Genomic DNA, 19,839 nt, shown 5'->3' with positions numbered 1-19,839 from the left:
CCTGAACATATCAAAACCTGTCCAAGCATGAACCAGTTCAGGAAAAGAGCTAAAAGGTACATAAGAAATGACGCTACAGAAAGGGAGGAGAGCGATTTCTTGTATATCTAACTCGTGTACCTATTATTGTAAGCTGATCCTCTCTTTAATGTTCATGTAAATAGGTCAGTTTAATTTAATCTTATTGTATCTCCTTTTATTGTAACTGATTTTCACACAGTTGAGTTAGTAAGTAAGTAAGTAAGTAAGTAAATTTATTCAGGTATACACAAATACAGTTACATAGAATTATCATACATAGGTTATAATGAGTGTCCGTTCTTCAATCCCCGGCCGGGTGGAAACACTGGGCGTGTTTACTTACACCTATTATCCCCGTTCACCTAGCATTCAAGTAGGTACCTGGGTGTCAGTCGACTGCTGTTAAGTCGCATCCTGGGGGACAAGGCTGAAGAACCCCAATGGAAGTAAGACAGTCCTCGATGACGCACCGACTTTCTTGGGTTATCCTGGGTGGCTAACCCTTCGAGATTAAAAATCCGAACAAAATCGATTATAACATGAGTGATGCCTACTGTAACTTACTACTAGGCTTGAAAAAAGATATTACGAACATCCCAATGGAAAAAGGTCAATTTGACTTTTTGGGGGGGATAGCGTAGGTAATTTACATATATATTAAATTTATGTGTGATAATTGTACTTATGTGTACCTGTACTTAAATAAATTACATATTCTCCTCCAGTTTCACGCAGTTCAGTTTTGGTGTAGCTTACCCTCTGCTTGGCTCTGATAACCACCATTTTCTTTCGTACCAACGTGAAAATTAAGTCTTCTCTACTCTACATCTCTATTTACAAACTAATATAATATAAAGCTTTATTGTTGACCTGTACAGGTATTCTTATAACAATATTTGTGTTACAGAATGAATGAAAAATTCCACCTTGTTATTAAGATATATATAGCTTATATTTACTGTTATTTATTAGCGATATATATATATATATATATATATATATATATATATATATATATATATATATATATATATATATATATATATATATATATATATATATATATGCAATAAGATCACAGTAAACAGGTGATTTCAAAATATGAGGAAATATCCAAAATTTATGAAATAGGTAATGATTTAAAATACCCAAGAAATGTAATTGATAAATCTTTTAAAGCTGCTAGAAACACTTTTTATAATCCAAAAAGGGACAACCAGCCTTATTCAACTAAAAATATGTTGGTTCTCCCTTACCATGAAAACTTGGTTGATATGCCTTCTCTTCTTAAGACTTTTAATATTAAAGTTGTATTCAAAAATCTTGATACAGTGAAAAAACTTTTGATAAAGAATTCCCCCCAAAATGCTGATGGATGTATCTATAAGATTCCTTGTAAAATTTGCGATAAAGTTTATTACGGTCAAACTGGTAAAAATCTCGAACTAAGATTAAAACAACATAAATATAGCATTAGAACTGGACAAGATTCCAATGCTCTGTTTATTCATGTAAGAGATTTTAACCATCCAATTGATTTTCAAAAAGTTGAGAAAGTAGTATCAAGCAAGTCCATGGTCGACAGGAATATAATTGAATCTTGTTTCATAAAAAGCAGTTTTGACAATAATATGAATATTTCCTTTGGTTTATATAAATTAGATCCATTTATAATTAATAGAATTTGGGAAGAATTTAATAATACACTGGACAAATAATAATTTTTAAATTTTCTTGGGTAGAATAGCTTGGGGGTGAGTTGTGCAAGGGACCTATCCAAGTTGGGTCGCCGCGCGTCAGGTGTTTAACCGTTGTGGGATCTGATAGTGAGGTGCTGGCCGGACCCCTTATATAGCTTCCTTGGATGCTTTACTTTCATAGTTCCTTGATAATGTGAGTAGTCACGAAAGCGTCTTACAGAGTGGTTGTTTTGCATATATATATATATATATATATATATATATATATATATATATATATATATATATATATATATATATATATATATATATATATATATCCTCCCAGATTGCTCTACCAGCTTTCCTATCCTCTTCCATAGCATCAAACGAGTTGATAAGACAAATTCTTCCTGATAACCTCAGTGACTCAGCAGGAATACAGGACCCTAGCTATGCCAGTGCCATCACTGAATGGGAGACTCTTGCTGCTCCAGCACCAAACCCTAGTGCAGCACTGGCTCAACAGTCAAGCTGGGATGGCCCAATCGCTGAAAAGGTGTTTGCCAACATGCTCAAGGCTGCAACATCAGATAGGGAGACTGCCCGTCTCCAGGCTGTGAGCGCACATCACTCCGGGGACTTCCTCCAAACAGTTCCCATATCGGCAATGGGAACGCGACTCAACCCTAAGACCCTCCGTATTGCAGTGGCTCTGCGCCTTGCTGCCCCAATCCACACAGAATATACGTGTATTTGCGGCGAAGCGCAAGCAGACCAATACGGTCTACATGGTCTTAACTGTTCCAAAACCAAGGGCTGGCATGCAAGACACAATGAGGTCAACGACATCATAAAGAGAACCCTTGCTACAGCTGGATGCCCAGCCGAGAGCGAGCCCCGATCACTAGCAGCCAACAATACCCACAACCCAGTAAACCCCCCCGATGGGATCACCATCTATCCTTGGAAGAATGGCAAGCTCTTAGCATGGGACTATACTACACACTGGCTGACACCTATATCCATCACAGTGTTGGGCGACAGGGAGGAGCTGCTGACCACAGGGAGGAGTACAAGATCAGCAAGTACAGGGACATCAGCCAACAGTATCAATTGTCCCAGTGGGATCAGAGACCCTGGGATCATGGGGAAAAATGTCACATGTTTCCTTAAAGAATTGGGTTCCAGACTCATCGACACCACCAGGGACCCAAGGGCAGCCACTTTCATGTTCCAGCGCCTCAGCGTGGCCATCCAGAGGGGAAATGCTTGCTGCATGCTTGGCTCGTGTCCGGCTTCGGAGGAGCTGGAAGAAATTCATGATCTTTAATACATTGTACCATTGTATTCATGTTTGTGCTTTTCTGTAAATGTATTCTGTTTATTAATAAATGTTCACATAGAATATAAAATAAAGGGGGTGGTAGGAGAAAAAAAATATTCAAACAGCTCCGGGGAGAACCTTGAGTTTTCCCTGAGGTACGTTTATTGTCTTCTCTGAGGATGAGGGTCCCCATTCCAGCTATAGAGGTGGTACTTCCTTATATATATATATATATATATATATATATAAACATATATGCTCTCTTGGACCTGGGTCCAAGAGATCATGTAGGCCAGGATGAATTACAGCAGTTAGATATGCTGAATATTGAAGACAGAGTAAAACAACTGAAGCTAAATCATGTTTATAAAATTGTTCACAAACAGTGTCCAGAATATCTTGTTGCCAATTTTGTCAAGACTGGGAACCGGAGCAATCATAGTACTAGGGGGAGAGAGCACAACTTGGTAGTACCCACAGTCAGTGGCCTGGCTTTAAACACCCTTTATTGTTCAGCAATAAAGGAATGGAACAGACTGCCCGCACATGTCGAAGCCAGTCATAGCATGAACCAGTTCAAGAAGAGTGCCAAAAGGTGCCTGATGAATGTAGCTCATGGACCGGGCCGCAAGGGCGTTGATCCCCGGAATAACCTCCAGATAACACACGTGTAATTTTACCTTATTCCTAGTAATGACCCTCGTATTGTAGGTAGTCTTAATGACCCTCGTGTAGTAGATAGTCTTAATAGTATGATAATAAGATGCTATCTCCATTATAGAATAATAATAAGATATTATCACCTTTATATTATAATAATAAGGTAAAAGGACCCCAATGGAAATAAATCACTCTGCCTTTTTTGGGTTATCCCAGGTTTTCTACACATATGCTGCTATGTAGGATAATCTATATAACTGTATTTGTGTATACCTGAATAAATAAATAAATAAATAAATATATATATATATATATATATATATATATATATATATATATATATATATATATATATATATATATAATCAAATGTACTCTCAGTTTTTTCCGTGTATATGCGTATGTATGCATATGCCTATATTTGTGTGTATGTATATATACGTGTGTTTGCGCATGTATTCACCTATATGTGGTTGCAGGGATCGAGTCACAGCTCCTAGTCCCGCCTCTTCGCTAGTCGCTACTGGATGAACTCTCCGCTCCAAGATCTTGCCTCCACTACTTCACCCTCCAGATTGTTTCACTTCCTGACAACTCAGAGGCTGAAGAAAGACTTCCTAACATCCCTCTGACTCATCTGAGTGTTGCTGTGTCCCATCTCTGAAACATTCTGGCCCTGTCCGCGTTGTCAATTCCTCTCAATATTTTATACGTCGTTATTATGTCTCACCTATCCCTCTTACCCTTTAGGGTCGTCAGGTTGAGTTCCCTTAATCTTTAGTCTTGTAAACTTTTGCACTTTCTCCAATTTCTTGAAATGTTTGACCAGGTATGGGTTCCATACTAGTGCGTACTCCAATAAGGGCGTGGCGTACACGGTATAGTGTCGTGAATGACTTGTGTGTGTGTGTGTACTCACCTAGTTGTGGTTGCAGGGGTCTATTCACAGCTCCTAGCCCCACCTCTTCACTGGCCGCTACTGGGTCACTCTTCCTGCTCCATGTGCTTTATCATACCTCTTCTTAAAGCTATGTATGGATCCTGCCTCCACTACATCACTTCCCAGACTAAACCACTTCCTAACAACTCTGCGACTGAAAAAATACTTCCTAACATCCCTGTGATTCATCTTAGTCTTCAGCTTCCAACTGTGACCCCTTGTTGCTGTGTCTCATCTCTGGAACATTTTGTCTCTGTCCATCTTGTCGATTCTTCTCAGTATTTTAGTCCCTTAGCTCCGGGACCAGTCTTGTTGCAAACCTTTGCACTTTCTCTAGTTTCCTTACGTGCTTGGCTAGGTGTGGGTTCCAAACTGGTGCTGCATACTCCAGTATGGGCGTGTGTGTGTGTGTGTGTGTGTGTGTGTGTGTGTGTGTGTGTGTGTGTGTGTGTGTGTGTGTGTGTGTGTGTGTGTGTGTGTGTGTGTGTGTGTGTTTTCAAAGCCTCTTCACTAACCCTACGTGCCCACTAATATTCCCCTTCCCCCTCCTCCCTCCCTCTCATCCTTCCTTAATCATCTTCGTTTCTTCCTTTCTTTCTTCCTTCCTTTCTTTCTCCTTCCATCCTCTCTCTCTAATTCTTTGCGATCCCCGTCACCCCTTCTTTGGGGCCTTGAGTACGAATACGGTGCAGAGGATGGCATGATAGGGAATAAACGAGGGAGAAGTATAAACACCTGAGAAACAGGTCACTGGAGGTCAAGGCTGGTGAGGGAAGTGAGGAGAAAGAGGGAAAGAAAGAGGAAAATGAGAGGGTGAGGGAATGGAAGACAGAAGAGAGAAAAGGGGGAAGTGAGGTAAAAGGGGCGTGGCTAGTTATTCGTGGAGTGCCAACTCAGCACTTGGCACTTCCTCTGTCACTGCCACTGTTGTTGCTGCTGTTGTTGCTGCCAATAGTGTTGCTGATGCTGCTGCTGTCCCGTTACTCTTAGCAGATTGAGAAGTCTGGGCCCATGGATGTTGATACGGTGCTCTCGTATTGTGCCCATAGCTCTCCTACTTTGCACTGGGTCTATTTTACACTTTCTTCTGCGTATCTTTCAATCTAGTACGTTCTTATGGTAGTGAGTAGATCTGGAATTTGGGCTTTTATATTTCATGTGGCAGTATTAACAGAATACCACAGTGGAACCATGACAGTATTAACAGAATACTACAGTGGAACCATGAACGTATTAACAGAATACCGCAGTGGAACCATGAATGTATTAACAGAATACCACAGTGGAACCATGACAGTATTAACAGAATACCACAGTGGAACCATGACAGTATTAACAGAATACCACAGTGGAACCATGACAGTATTAACAGAATACCACAGTGGAACCATGACAGTATTAACAGAATACCACAGTGGAACCATGAAAGTATTAACAGAATACCGCAGTGGAACCATGACAGTATTAACAGAATACCGCAGTGGAACCATGACAGTATTAACAGAATACCGCGGTGGAACCATGGCAGTATTAACAGAATACCACAGTGGAACCATGACAGTATTAACAGAATACCGCAGTGGAACCATGACAGTATTAACAGAATACCACAGTGGAACCATGACAGTATTAACAGAATACCGCAGTGGAACCATGACAGTATTAACAGAATACCACAGTGGAACTATGACAGTATTAACAGAATACCACAGTGGAACCATGACAGTATTAACAGAATACCACAGTGGAACCATGACAGTATTAACAGAATACCACAGTGGAACCATGACAGTATTAACAGAATACTACAGTGGAACCATGACAGTATTAACAGAATACCGCAGTGGAACCATGACAGTATTAACAGAATACCACAGTGGAACCATGAATGTATTAACAGAATACCACAGTGGAACCATGACAGTATTAACAGAATACCACAGTGGAACCATGACAGTATTAACAGAATACTACAGTGGAACCATGACAGTATTAACAGACTACAGTGGAACCATGACAGTATTTACAGAATACGACAGTGGAACCATGAGAGTATTAACAGAATACTACAGTGGAACCATGACAGTATTAACAGACTACAGTGGAACCATGACAGTATTAATAGAATACGACAGTGGAACCATGACAGTATTAACAGAATACCACAGTGGAACCATGACAGTATTAACAGAATACCACAGTGGAACCATGACAGTATTAACAGAATACCACAGTGGAACCATGACAGTATTAACAGAATACCGCAGTGGAACCATGACAGTATTAACAGAATACTACAGTGGAACCATGACAGTATTAACAGACTACAGTGGAACCATGACAGTATTAACAGAATACCACAGTGGAACCATGACAGTATTAACAGAATACCACAGTGGAACCATGACAGTATTAACAGAATACTACAGTGGAACCATGACAGTATTAACAGAATACCGCAGTGGAACCATGACAGTATTAACAGAATACGACAGTGGAACCATGACAGTATTAACAGAATACCGCAGTGGAACCATGACAGTATTAACAGAATACGACAGTGGAACCATGACAGTATTAACAGAATACGACAGTGGAACCATGACAGTATTAACATAATATTATCTCAATGTTTATGTTTAGTTTACTTATTCTTAAGAAATAAATTAGGTAGTCCTGTTGCTTCTGTTATTGCTGTTGCTACTCCTGTTATTGGTTCTGATGCTTTTGTTGTTGCTACTGTTATTGGTACTGATGTTTTTGCTGTTGCTGCCTCTCCTCCAGATGCTGTTGACGGGTTTAGCGCTTCCCCTACACTATAATGCTAATTTGGTGAGTGTAGGGGTCACACAGCCCGAGGGAATGGGAAGTAAACAGGTTTGATCTGAGAAAAGGGAGGGTAGTTTCAATTCCTTGGATCAAGAGCCATTTACCAACTTTAAGGCAAACAGATCCCTCACAGGAATGGAGATTGTTTAAAGACTGATGACACCAGAATCCTCCAGGCTATAAGCTTTTGATGATAACTTGTTGCTGCGCAGTCCCTGAAAGGTATCCCTGTATCCCTTAAATCCAGGGCCACTCTACTTCACTAATTCAATAGAAGTATTCCTGTATCCCATAAATCCAGGGGCCACTCTGCTTTATTAATTCAATAAAGGTATCCCGGTGTCCCATAAATCCAGGGGCCACTCTGCTTCACTAATTCAATAGAAGTATTCCTGTATTCCATAAATCCAGGGGCCACTCTGCTTCATTAATTCAATAAAGGTATCCCGGTATCCCATAAATCCAGGGGACACTCTGCTTCATTAATTCAATAAAGGTATCCCAGTATCCCATAAATCCAGGGACCACTCTGCTTCACTAAGTCAATAATGGTATCCCAGTATCCCATAAATCCAGGGGCCACTCTCCTTCACTAATTCTATAAAGGTATCCCAGTATCCCATAAATCCAGGGGCCACTCTGCTTCACTAATTCTATAAAGGTATCCCAGTATCCCATAAATCAAGGGGCCACTCTGCTTCACTAATTCAATAAAGGTATCCCGGTATCCCATAAATCCAGGGGCCACTCTGCTTCACTAATTCTGTAAAGGTATCCCAGTATTCCATAAATCCAGGGGCCACTGCTTCACTAATTCTATAAAGGTATCCCTGTATCCCATAAATCCAGGAACCCTCCACCTTAAGTTTCCCTGCGTGTAAACAAAGCCTAATAGGTACTATCCTGGCCCTAAGATGTATCAACCATTAAACACTTTTCAAAAAAGGTAAACTGAAAATTATTTAAGGTTAGTCAATGGTAACAAAAAATCACACACATCTGCACTAACACATCTGGATTTCACTCTCCGCCCTCGTCATTTTTTTAGACACGTTTGTAAAACGTTTGAAGCTCCACCATTGAGGCTTTCAGAAGTTATTCCAGCCATTCCAGGATCAGTAAGTATATTTATTTAGGTACAGGTGCACATCAGTACAATTATCATACATAGTGACGTGTAAGTCACCTAGGATGCTGGGAATGGGTTCAGTGACTTTGGTCACAGGTCACCTGCACATGTCAGTTGTTCCCAAAATCTGGTCCTTGTTACCATGCACAAGCGTTCAGAATTTGAATTCGATCAGATGAGAGGTTCTCTAGTTACGAGCGAAATAAAATCGAAAAATAGAAGGGGATACCTAATAAAAAATGCTTAAAACAATATTAATATAATTTGATAATAATAATAATAATAATAATAATAATAATAATAATAATAATAATAATAATAGTTGTTGTTGCTGTTTATATTTCAGCATTTTGCTGCTAGTGCCTTTTATCTGCTAAATTTGAAAAATTGTTGGTTGATATCAGTTGGTTGTCATCTTATGTTTACTCAATGTCTGTTAACAGTAAGGCTTATTATCTGTTTAAATGCCATCTGTTGATTATCCTACGTTGACTGTTGAAAAACTGATGAGTGTTAATGGCTGACCGGACACTGTTAAATATTAACTGCTTAGCTGTTAATTGTGCAATACTACCCTGCCGTTATGTAACAAAAATACCTTTGCTAACTGTCCACTAGTGTCAGTTACCACAGACTGTTAACTGCAGCCATTACAGTTAAGAAACAGGTGGTGTGGTGGTGGTAGGCTGAAAAACACCTTTGTGTTTATGTGAGAAGGTAGTAGTAACTCCAGCTCTGCTGGAAGGAAACCTATAATGCTGTGGCAGTTGTGAACCCATACTTTAATGTCTGACTATAACCTCACAGCCCTACCAAAATCTTCCAGTTCAGGTTGACACATTTCGTGACCTCAAGTATACAACCCATCCTGTGTGATGGAATATGTCAGACAAACATAGTTAGCTTTTGTTACAACACTGTAACTTCCATATAGACCATGTTAGCCACACACTGCGAGTGTATACAGTTTTGCTAAGTAAAAATAAAAATCTTCCATATCGCCTTCGAACTCTGGCTTACGGTCATTTACCCTCCATCCCTCCCACCTTCCCATCCCACTGTCCCTCACTCCTCCCTACTGTACCTCACCCTCACATCTTCCTTCATACTCACCTTCCCTCCCTCATACCAACCATGTTTTTGTACTGGGTTAATAACCCTCATGGGTTAACTAACCCCAAACACCCCTTCATCATTATTATAAAAAAATCATGATCTTCAAAACTCCTAATACTTATTCTTCTTCCGCTGAAGGCGTGTCTTCAGACACGCCTTCAGGAGCAGAGACCTTCAGACACGCCTTCAAAAACAGAAATATGCGTGCAGGAGGGATCAAATGGACAACGCCTGCACAGTCCATCACAACCTTCATTCTCACATCATGGACTGGGGAAGAGCATAACTATTGCACGAGAACGAAAGAAACAGACACAGAATTTTGGAAGTAGCAGTGATTCACTTCACCAATACCATCGAGCAGTGACATGTACAATTGTACAAGTTGACTGCACGTATTGCCCATATTATTATTATTATCATAACTAAACGTTAAACCCATAAGGGTAGTATTGCCTATATTATCCGTGATTCATATAATAATAAATCTGTCATCTTACCCCCACCCTCTACCCTCACCAGTATCTGACCTCAACTATTTCATGACCTCATGTGACCTGTCTTTCTTCGACCCTGACCTCCTGGTGCTTATTTTTATTACATTCATGGGAAGCGCTAAACCAGTAGCGCCTTGGGGAATGGATGGGAGAATGGATGGGAGACTCGATTCAAGGAACTGAAGCCGTTACAACGGCTTGACAAAGCTCCTGGAGAACTCAACGTTGCCACAATAAACTGCTACATTAGTTGCATCTGTGTTCATTTACCTAACATTTTGTCGGAAATTCTACCATTATAACAGTTAACACGCAGGAAACAACATTCATGAGGAAGTACAGAAAGCTTGAATACAAACTATTATAATCATAACGAAGAGCTGCGAATAAAAATTAAGGGTTATACAGCGCCGCTGCGAATAAAAATTAAACCATTATCTTTCAGTACCACAAAAGTTGTGTTTCTTCATATATATATATATATATATATATATATATATATATATATATATATATATATATATATATATATATATATATATATATATATATATATATATATATATATATATATATATATATATATATATATTAAAAATACATATACAAAGCCACACACAAGTAAAACTAAACTCAGAAAGTGGCTAGAAGAATGTATAGTTGTAGACCGGCAAGCCCACGGACTGAACTATCTTCAACCATCCAATTCTACAAATCTGAAGTAAAGGAAAAGATGAGTGTCCATATCAAGTTTAGACAGGACTACAAGGTGCTGTTAGTGATTTGCATGTAATAGATGCCCGTTACCATGACTCGTCAAAAGAGATTTATGGCTGGGAGAATAAAACAAACTGATGGAAACGACACTAGACATAATAATGATTACATTCAATAAACTTTTAGACGGCATTAGTAATGAAAAGTCAAAGATTTGGACTTTCAAGCGAGGTGAATGAATGCTAAACTGGTAGTATCAAAGTTGCTGTCTCATTCTGCAGTTTCACATTCGTCGGAGGCACTGACCACGTCAGACATACTACTCAGGCTGAGAAACTGATCACCTCGTATCTACATCTCAATGACATCTGCTAGTCTCCTCAATATTTCGATTGAAGAAGCCTGCTGAGCAGGCGAAACGTCTCGTCAATAAAGATACCAAACTCGTCACTATAGTATATCATTAATATAATGATAACGTACTGGTAGTAACTGATTGTGTGCATGTGTTACATATACTGTCCTGCTGACACTAGTAGTGACTGACCGATGTGCATGTGTCACCGTGACATACACTGCCCTGTTGACAAATGAAAAACAATTATTGATGATCACATTGTATTATGAATTTGAGTGGTATCTGTGGAGGGAAATTCTCTGAATATAACACAAAATAAATGTGTTCTTATAAGATTATAAATGTTGTCTAGTTTACTTCCCTTGTCTTGCCTAATGTAAAGGACGCTGGGAAGACGAGTGTCTTTCTTAATTAATGGTAAAATGCCGGTTATTTTGGATTTCCGATTTATATGGAATTATTCTACAAGCATCCCTATCAGGGTGAGAGAATAAAGCCGACTTTTTTTTTACCTAAAATAAACTTATTTTAACAATAAATTAGAATACAGTACTCAGTATTTATGTTGATCTTGGATTTCTCAAATTCCTCAGGGAAGACCGGGTGACATCTGCTGGATTATCAATCTAGACGTTGCAGAGGTTCAATATCAACACCAAAAAGTTCCAAGTTCGTCCATCTTAACACCAGATTATTTTGTCCGGTCTTCTGTAGATCTGTTTCTTTTGTCTGTATGCCTTATTCCTTCCTTCCCTCGGTCACTACTGTCTGTCTATCTATTCTTTCTGATTATTATAAAGGTTCAGTGTGAAAACGTGTGCTTCTAAAGTCAAATTTCTAAAGGTATCCTTAAAAAGCAGACTCGAAGCTGCATCATGTTTCGAAACATAAGTCTGGCACTGAGAACAAGTTTTTTTTTTTGAGCTGTCGAAACACGCGCACACACACACACGAGCGGGGCCTAGAGCTATGACTCGACCTCTGCAACCACAATTAGGTGAGTACACACATACACACACACACACACACACACCTACACACACACCTACACACACACATACACACACACACATACACACACACACTCACACTCTCCACCGCCAATTTGCTTGCTATTAAACTGTCAAGTTTAGCGCTTGAATTATGACACAAATTTCACTAACAACAAGAAAAGTTTATTGACCACGGAAGTTGATCCCAGGAGCCAAGCAAACTTCCTCAAATAAAACTTTTGCTAGACAACGCTAAATCTATTGTTGAAAAAAAAAACTAAACGACGCTAAAGTTACTTCTATTAGGAACTAAACGATGCTAAAACTACTGTTACAAGTTTAAACTAATGCTAAACTGAAACTTCTGATAAATATGACGGTAAATTAATGATATGTAATTGAGTACATACACTGAGAGGTGGTGTGTATAGCGAATATACGCCGAGTCTACTGTAATCTCCATTACCTTACTAGTAATGTATACAAGTAACATGCAGCCTATTTGGCTCTCCTGTAATCAATAGGCTTTAAATCTAATACACCAACTAATGAGAGGTGTCAGATTATTAATATAATGTAAATCTTACTAAAACTGAATGCAAAAATAGAATTAGTTCTGACTGGCAGAAATTTAAAGCCAAGAAAACAGTGCAACAATGCTAATAGGATTCTTGGCTTTATATCAAGTAGCATAAATAATAGAAGTCGTAAAGTTACGCTTCAACTTTAAATATGTTTGGTAAATCCTTATTCAGATTATACTGCTCAGTTCTGGTCTCCGTATTAGAGAATGGATGTAAATGCGATGGAAAACATATCACTACAAACTGGCATGGTGCCAGATAAGTGGAAAATGGCAAATGTGATACCTATTTTCAAAGCAGGTGACAGGTCCTTAGCTTCGAACTATAGACCAATAAGCCTAACTCCATAGTGGGAAAATTTATGGAATCAATAATTGCCGAGACAGTTCGTAGCCACCTTGAAAAGCATAAATTAATCAACGAATCTCAGCATGGTTTTACAAAGGGGCGTTCCTGCCTTACGAAATTATTAACTTTTTTCACTAAGGTATTTGAGGAGGTAGATCATGGTAATGAATATGATATTGTGTATATGGACTTGACAGGGTCCCACATCAGAGACTATTGAGGAAAATTAAGGCACATGGAATAGGAGGAGAAATTTTTTCCTGGATAGAGGCATGGTTGACAAATAAGCAGCAGAGAGTTTGCATAAATCCGAGTGGGGAAGCGTCACGAGCGGTGTTCCACAGGGGTCAGTGTTGGGCCCCCTGCTGTTCACAATCTACATAAACGACATAGATGAGGGCATAAAGAGCGACATCAGCAAGTTTGCCGATGACACCAAGATAGGCCGTCGAATTCATTCTGATGAGGACATTAGAGCACTCCAGGAAGATTTGAATAGACTGATGCAGTGGTCGGAGAAGTGGCAGATGCAGTTTAATATAGACAAATGCAAAGTTCTAAATGTTGGACATGACAATAACCATGCCACATATAAACTAAATAATGTAGATCTTAATATTACGGATTGCGAAAAAGATTTAGGAGTTCTGGTTAGCAGTAATCTGAAACCAAGACAACAGTGCATAAGTGTTCGCAATAAAGCTAATAGAATCCTTGGCTTCATATCAAGAAGCATAAATAATAGGAGTCCTCAGGTTGTTCTTCAACTCTATACATGTTGTTAGGTAAGACACATATGCAACAGTTAGGTATCTTTATTTCGAAACGTTTCGCCTACACAGTAGGCTTCTTCAGTCGAGTACAGAAAAGTTGATAGAAGAAGAAGATACTTGAAGACGATGTAATCAGTCCATCACCCTTGAAGTTTTGAGGTGGTCAGTCCCTCAGTCTGGAGAAGAGTATTGTTCCATAGTCTGAAACACTATGGAGTTGAAGTGACAGGATGGAGCCTATATACAATACCGACAGGTTGGTAGGTAAGACACATAGGCAACAGTTTGGCAACTTTATCCCGAAACGTTTCGCCTACACAGTAGGCTTCTTCAGTCGAATACAGAAAGTAGGCAGGAACAGTAGAGATGTGAAGACGATGTAATCAGTCCATCACCCTGACTATGGAACTGAACTTCTCCAGGCTGAGGGACTGACAACCTCAAATTCTACGACTTCAAGGGTGATGGACTGATTACATCGTCTTCACATCTCTACCGTTCCTGCCTACTTTCTGTATTCGACTGAAGAAGCCTACTGTGTAGGCGAAACGTTTCGGAATAAAGTTGCCAAACTGTTGCCTATGTGTCTTACCTACCAACTTGATCCCATGTATCAGAAACCTTCCCTATGAGGATAGACTAAGGGCCCTGAATCTGCACTCTCTAGAAAGACGTAGAATTAGGGGGGATATGATTGAGGTGTATAAATGGAAGACAGGAATAAATAAAGGGGATGTAAATAGTGTGCTGAAAATATCTAGCCTAGACAGGACTCGCAGCAATGGTTTTAAGTTGGAAAAATTCAGATTCAGGAAGGATATAGGAAAGTAAAGTACTGGTTTGGTAATAGAGTTGTGGATGAGTGGAACGAACTCCCAAGTACAGTTATAGAGGCCAGAACGTTGTGTAGCTTTAAAAATAGGTTGGATAAATACATGAGTGGATGTGGGTGGGTGTGAGTTGGACCTGATAGCTTGTGCTACCAGGTCGGTTGCCGTGTTCCTCCCTTAAGTCAATGTGACCTGATCTGACTAGGTTGGGTGCATTGGCTTAAGCCGGTAGGAGACTTGGACCTGCCTCGCATGGGCCAGTAGGCCTGCTGCAGTGTTCCTTCGTTCTTATGTTCTAATGTTAAGTTGATCCCATGTGTCAGAAACCTTTCTCACGAAGATAAGCTGAAGGCAATTAATTTGCAGTCTCTGGAAAGACTTTGAATTAGGGTATGGTTGAAGGGCACCAATAGAAACTAGCAATAAATAAAAGGGATATAAATAACTAATGAAAATATGTAACACACAACAAATAAGCCACAGGAAGGATCATCACCACAGTCAATCTTGCGTCTGATTGCGTATGAGAAAATTCATAAACCCATAGTTTCTTCGGTAAGCTAACCTGTAGGGAAAAACTAGAATACTGTATTAAAAAACCCTCATGGGACATACAACAGGGTGAGCACTACAAACCCTAGCCCAACATCAGTCAGAAAACCCGTAAACCACGAACACAAGAATGAAGGAACACTGCAGTAGGTTTACTGACCCATGATAGACAGGTCAAACTCATACCTACCCACACTCAATACACCCGTAAAACCACACACACACACACACATTATATATATATATATATATATATATATATATATATATATATATATATATATATATATATATATATATAATATATATAAATATATAATATATATATAATATATATAAATATATAGTATATAATATATATATATATATATATATATATATATATATTATATATATATATATATTATATATATATATATATATATATATATATATATATATATATATATATATATATATATATATATATATATATATATACATGTATATATAAAACTATCCAAAGTTCTTGCCTCAACGACGCAACCTGCGAATTTGTTCTACTTATCTACAACTCTATTGCCAAATCAGTACTTGCTTTATATACTTTCCAAATCCAAACTGTTCCAACTTGAATCCATTGCTGCGAGTCGTGTCCTAATTTATCTTCAATATTGTTACATTCATAGGGAGAGGGGAACGCAAAACCCATAGGGGTGATAAAACACCTGGGGAAAATGGGAAGCAATCGGGTCAGTGGCTTGGTTGATAGAGCACTCAACTCACATACTGAGTGTCTGTGGTTCGATCCCCGGCACGGGTGGAAACACCTGGTGTTCCTGTTCACCTAGTAGTAAGTAGGTACCTGGATGTTAGTTGAGTGTTGTGGGTCGCATCCAGGGGGACAAGATTAAAGGATCCCAATGGAAATAAGACAGACAGTCCTCAATGACCATTGACTTTATTGGGTTATCCTGAGTGGATAACCCTTTTCCGGGTTAAAAATCCGAACAAACCTTATCTTAAGAATAGGCCCAATTTCTTGAATCAAGAGCCTCTCAACGTCATCAAGGCACCTCCCATGTGGAGTAACTTATCTTCTGCTAGCTAGATTATTATTGTTTGTTTTGCTGTTACCTGTAGTAAACAACAAGATAATAAGCCTAATTTAGCATTCCACAGGTAACACAAGGATTAAAAAAAAAACACGAAAAAGAAAATTCTTCCGTAAGGTGATAAAACTGGGAACCAACAGAGCACAACCGTCTGTGACAGCGAGCACTGCATTACACCCTCAAGCAAAATTACAATAATAATAATAATAATAATAATAATAATAATAATAATAATAATAATAATAATAATAATAATAATAGCATCAATTTCTTATTACCTATTCTGATAACTTAAGTTGTCTATTTTGAAGCATATATAGTGCTATCAAATGCTTAGTTAAAAAGATTCAAAGCAACAGCTCTTGGTGCATAGTCCCTGCAATATTGTGATATCACAGAGATCAATGATGGGCTAACACCTAATATGCTGAGAGCTTCGTCCAATTCCTTTATTTCTTCGGAAGAAACTGTAGGGAAAGGCACTGGCAACTGACAATGGCTGGCTCAATGCTTCTTGGATGACCTCGAAAAGTCGAATGTTTTAAACCATGGTTTGACTGACATACGTCAAAATCTTTGTAGGCTTCGAAATCCTTGCCCCTTAAGAAGTTCTTTGATACAGGCGAAGGGCTCTTGATCTAAGGAATTGAGTATGCCCTACCCTTCCTGGGATCGAAACTATTTGCCTACCATTCCGCCACGCACTGTATAACACTACGAATTTAATGTTCAACCAACCCAGATTAATCTGATAATACCAATTTTGAGATCCTTTCCATTGTATGAAAAGACTATGAATCACGAGTTGTAAAGTCGAGAAGTGATATTCTGTGACATTTGACAACCTGGTGCAACAGGCCAGCAAGCAACAGGTGCACAAAGTTGTCCAACCCTCTTAGCTGAAGTTTCTTTGGATATCTCTTCACAAAGGTCACAAAAAAGATGACTAACTTCAGTTGGTAGTTTTACGCGTGGAGTTTGAATAGTTTTCCGAGAGCATGATTTATCACATGCCCGAGATCGTCTAAATTCATCACATACGTTTATCATCGCAAGATCGCACAGCTTGGACGTCCAACATGACAGACAAGTATGAATCAGCTGACTACATATCACATGAGAAGAAAGCCTCAATAGGAAGACCAACCATCTCAGCTTACTTTGCGGCACAATGCTTGTACAAAGATTTCTGTTTCCTGCTTTTTTGCTTCGATTAAAAAAAATGTACAACATGAATATAAATTAACATTAAATTTCACGAAACTACATTGTTACTCACCTTTACTCCCTTCAATGGAGTGGGGCTTCATGCTAGTGAAGGGGTCATGATCAACAGAGCTGCAGCTACCCTCCCCTTCTTCGAGTCAAACCTGAGTGCCTTCCATTTCCCAGAGGCTGTGTGACCCCCTACGTATTTAGCGTCTCCCCGAGAATATAGTAATAAACGCACTCTTATGTCAAAACGAACGTCAATTGCATCCCTGTGCAGTTGTAGAGTATGTAAGCAAGAATCCTCCTGTTTAAATTATATATACTGCCTCGTAAAATAAAGTACAGGAGGTGTATTTTTACTGTAAAGAGAAATAAGGGTGATGAATTATTAGAACGAAGATCATTAAGGAAAATAAAAATCACAGGCTGAGAAGCCTATTATTATAACCATAAGGAATGGTTAAATGCGAAGGGGTCATATTAGTAGCTGGGGAATAGGTACTCACGTTTGATCTACGGAAGGGAAAAGTAGCCCCACTGTCTAAATCTGGAACCCCTTATCAGTATCAACCCTGACTTTTCTTCGTTCAGCTTACTTAGTCTTAATGGGATAATAATAATGTTCATGGGTAATAATAATAATGTACATGGGGAAGCACCATAGCAATAAAGATCATAGAGCCTAGAAACCGGGAAACAGTAAATTTCAGGTTTGATCCGTGGAAGAAGAGGGTACCACCAATTCCTTCGATTAAGAGCCCTTCACCAGCATGAAGACAACCCCATCCCCCCCTCCTTGAAGGGTTAAGCAGCAGTCTCACCTGCACCCACTTTGACGGTCCTTGACTTAGCAGTGGTAGCCCACTTGTAAGATTTCCCCAATTATACAACCACTGCCACCACCTGCACCGTCACATACCAATTATTAATATCTATCACACGACTGTACGAAAACTATTGCGACTACCCCGAGGATAAGAAGGCGCCGCCTAGCCGAAGGCAACAGAAAGTTAAATGCAAGGAAAGTTCTCCCTACCATAACAATAAATGTCGAGTAACTCCTCATCATTCGAGTTGAATTAAGTCTCAGGAAGTAACTTACCTCCACAAACTTCTTCCTTCACATAAACAAACCGAACAATCAACTTCAGACATGAGATTTTTTAGGCAGACCTGTTGGGAAGGAGTCAGATGGATGGTGGGACACATGACTTTTTTTTTTTTAATCTTTCTTGCTCACACACAACTTTTGCGTCACCAACACCATTTTTTTTCCTTCAGTATTGCACACTGACTTCTCACTTCAGCGTTACTACTACAGCTACACTGAACAGACAACATTTGACACACTCGGATCCACCAGCAGGAAGTGAGGGGGCTATAGCTCAACTTTCTAGTGATGATTGAACACCGAGACAGCTCAACTGACACTCATTTGACATGTACACAAGTGCAGTGCCCCTGGGACCGAACTAGGGAGTTGACATACCCTGGGCACAGCACCACCACTCCCACTGTAACAAGGAGTTTGGTAGATCCACCACCACCACCACCACCACCACCACTGTCTCAACCCAGCCACGGTGAAACTGGCGGCGGTGGCGACAAGCAAGCTGCTGGCTGCTGCTGCTGCTGCTGCTGCTTAAAACTGTAGTGGGGAGAAAGGGGGCGTGAGGGGATCTTGTATGAAGGGGAGAGGGGGTTTTGATGGGGTGCTCACAGTGATGGGGAGTGGGGGATGTGGGAGAGTGGCAATGATGTTGAAGGGAAGGGTGTTAAGGACGATGGTAGTGACAGGAGAGGAGGGTGTGAGGAACGGTAAGTGATGGAATAAGGAAGATGGGAAGAAGATATAGGGAAGTTGAAGATAGTGTAAAGTGAGGGTAGAGGAAGGGTGAGGGTGGGTCGGGGTAAGATGAGGCAAGAGGTGAGAGAGGGTCGGAGATAGATGAGGGTGGGTCAAGGACAGTGGAGGGTCAGGTGAGGGTGGGTTACGAGCAGATGACTGAGGGTCAGGTGAAGGAAGGTCAGGTGAAGGAAGGTCAGGAGTAGATGAGGGATGGTCAAGGACAATTGAGGAAGGGTAAGGAGCAGATGAGGGAAGGATAGATAAAGGAAAATGAGGGATAGGTTCTGACTAGGAGTCGGGTGAGGGAAGACGAGTAACAGATGAGGGAGGGT

At 39.7% G+C, this 19,839-nt stretch overlaps 1 protein-coding gene across 1 annotated transcript in view; it reads right to left on the bottom strand.

The window, feature by feature from the left end:
• The window catches only part of Rho1 (ras-like GTP-binding protein Rho1), a 52,823-nt gene extending 33,532 nt beyond the window's left edge, over positions 1-19,291 (bottom strand). The window contains exon 1 of the mRNA XM_053782792.2: positions 19,148-19,291. The gene's annotated coding sequence lies outside the window, so the exon portion shown is untranslated. The remainder of the gene's footprint in view (positions 1-19,147) is intronic.
• Positions 19,292-19,839: the final 548 nt, after the last annotated feature.

The sequence above is a fragment of the Cherax quadricarinatus genome, chromosome 28, assembly GCF_038502225.1.
Source record: "Cherax quadricarinatus isolate ZL_2023a chromosome 28, ASM3850222v1, whole genome shotgun sequence".
In the NCBI taxonomy this organism is placed as follows: Eukaryota; Metazoa; Arthropoda; class Malacostraca; order Decapoda; family Parastacidae; genus Cherax; species Cherax quadricarinatus.
Note: the sequence above shows the minus strand (reverse complement) of the source record. Positions and strands in the feature narration are given on the sequence as shown.